The 2365-nt window shown below is 38.4% G+C and overlaps 1 pseudogene; it reads right to left on the reverse strand.

Annotated features, from left to right (window-relative positions):
- Nucleotides 1-1600: 1600 nt before the first annotated feature.
- On the reverse strand, nt 1601-1700 carry LOC113307090 (annotated as a pseudogene).
- Nucleotides 1701-2365: the final 665 nt, after the last annotated feature.

Consider the following 2365-nt stretch of genomic DNA (forward strand, 5'->3'; position numbering starts at 1 on the left):
TTGTTCTTCTTTACGTTTTCGGGTTTTTGTCTTTTTCTTTCAGATTTTGGAATTTGGAGCGAAAGAAAATTTTGCCAAAGCTTTTGGTGAATACTTAAAGACTGGAGTAAAAGGCAAAGCGAAAGGAGCGAAAGAAGAAGATTTTATTTTATAAAAAAAAAAAGAAAGAAAAAAAAAAGAAGTTTTTTTTTTGTAGATTTTTATTTTTTTTAGACTTTCTTTTTCTTTTGCTCTTTATATTTTTGGACTTTGGACTTTAAATTTTGGGACATTATTTTTAAACCCTACGGAAGGGTAGTTTAAATATAAAATTTTTGCAGAGAAGGACGGTGATTACGATATCACCTCGGCCCCTTGGGTTCGTACATGACATATGAGTCGTGGCCCGAGTCGACTACAAAGGTTCATCCCCCGTCTGGTACGGGAGGTAAGTTTGTCGAAACACTCGCGAATCCCCTGCCAGCGAGTTACCGTCTTCTTTCGTATCCATATATGTTGAGGATTTGAAAACGGGTGCTTTAATTTCTGGCCATACAAGATAAGGGTTCGGATTTCATCACCGTTCTCTTCTTGCCTGCCTTAGGAAAACGACACCAAATGCGAACCTAAGCCTAAAATTTTGACTAGAACGAGACCGATAGGGTAACGAGCTTAATAGGAAAGTTATTCGAAAAATATTGGTTACTCTTTTAAGCATACTTCGAAGTTCTTGACGGTTTCTGTAAGTTGAATGCGTGACTGCGCCGCCTTGTAATACCGGGAGGCCTTGGGTATCAAAGATCCACCGAGCTTCCCTCGCCTCTATTTAACTTACTTTAACTCGGATTGATTCCAGAGGGGTTTGATTAAATTGTATTGAATTCTTGTTCGAAGGATTAGAAGCTGGTCTAGAAACAATCTAAGTGGAGCCATCATGCTTTTTGTTTGCTAGAAATCGGTAGGTTTGCTGTGGTGGAGTCAGCCTTGTTTGTGTTTGCATGGAACATCCCTTCCTTTTTAGGGCTTTTCTTTTTGATTTTTTTTTTCTAGTGTATGCCCGAAGTTTTTAAACGGGCTTGGAAAAGAAACACTCTAGGTCGTTTGATTAGTGAAAAACCTAGTAGTTCTTCTTGTGAAGACGGGGAGCTCGAAGACTCTTCTTTTGAGAGCCCCGTTTTTGGAAACTTCAGTTTTGAGAATCTGTCTCTTTGTGAGAAAAGTACCCCTAGTACTCCTAGTCCTTTGGTAGTGCCAGAAATGACAACTTTGAAAGCTTTGCTAAACCCAACTAGGACCTCTCGTCCGTCTTGTATCAAGTTAGCTGAAACCGAGGCAAATTATGAACTGAAACCTGGGACTTTACAGATGCTCCCAATATTTTTAGGGAAGGAGAATGAGAACCCCTATTTTCATGTTAGGGAATTTGAGGAAGTTTGTAGTACTCTGAAAATTAAAAACCTAACTGATGATGCGTTGGAATTTAGGTTATTCCCCTTTCCCTTAAAAGATAAAGCCAAATCTTGGCTGTATAGTTTGGACTCTGAGTCAATTGAAACCTATGACCAACTTACTTCTGCCTTTATACATAAGTTTTTCCCAAGGCATAAAACATCGTCTATTAAGACACAAATATGTATTTTTTCCCAACAAGAGGGAGAATCTTTATATAGGTACTTAGAAAGGTTCAATGACTTGATATCTCAATGTCCTCATCATGGTTTGGAGAAGGTTAGGTTAGTTCAGATCCTCTACGAGGGTTTAGATTATTCAACAACAACCATGGTTGAGTCCTTATGCACAAGTGGATTTGAGAATAAAACTGTTGATGAAGCGATGACATTTTTGAATGAAATCGCCGATAATACCCAACAATGGTAAAATAGTACGTAACCCCAAAAAACAATTCTTCTAAGTAGAGGAAATGTTAATAGGGTATGAGGATCTTATGAGTCAGATGCCAAAATAACAACTATAGCCAAAAGGTTAGAAGCCTTAGAATTAAGTCATTTTAGTGGTAGTAGTGGAAGAAATGAGCCTTTTTGGGAAGGCCATACTGTTGAAGAGCAAGCCAATGCTCTTTATAACGACACTAGGTTTGATAACCGATAGAAGTTTGACCCATATTCAGAAACCTATAACCCTGGCTGGAGAAACCATCCAAACCTTTCTTGGTCCAAGGGCCAGAATCAAGGTCAGTCTAGTAATGCTCAGGTTCCCCCAGGTTTTGGCTATACTAAGAATCCTTCAACCGTCACAGCTTCAAATCTCTTCAGATAAGAAAATCATGAGTTTAGAAGAGTCTCTTGCCTTGTTAACTCGGAACACTTTAAAATTTTAGCAATCAGTTGCACAAGGTTTAGAAGAAAATAAGAGAATATGTCAAGCT

Source organism: Papaver somniferum, chromosome 8, assembly GCF_003573695.1.
Source record: "Papaver somniferum cultivar HN1 chromosome 8, ASM357369v1, whole genome shotgun sequence".
NCBI classification, from domain to species: Eukaryota; Viridiplantae; Streptophyta; class Magnoliopsida; order Ranunculales; family Papaveraceae; genus Papaver; species Papaver somniferum.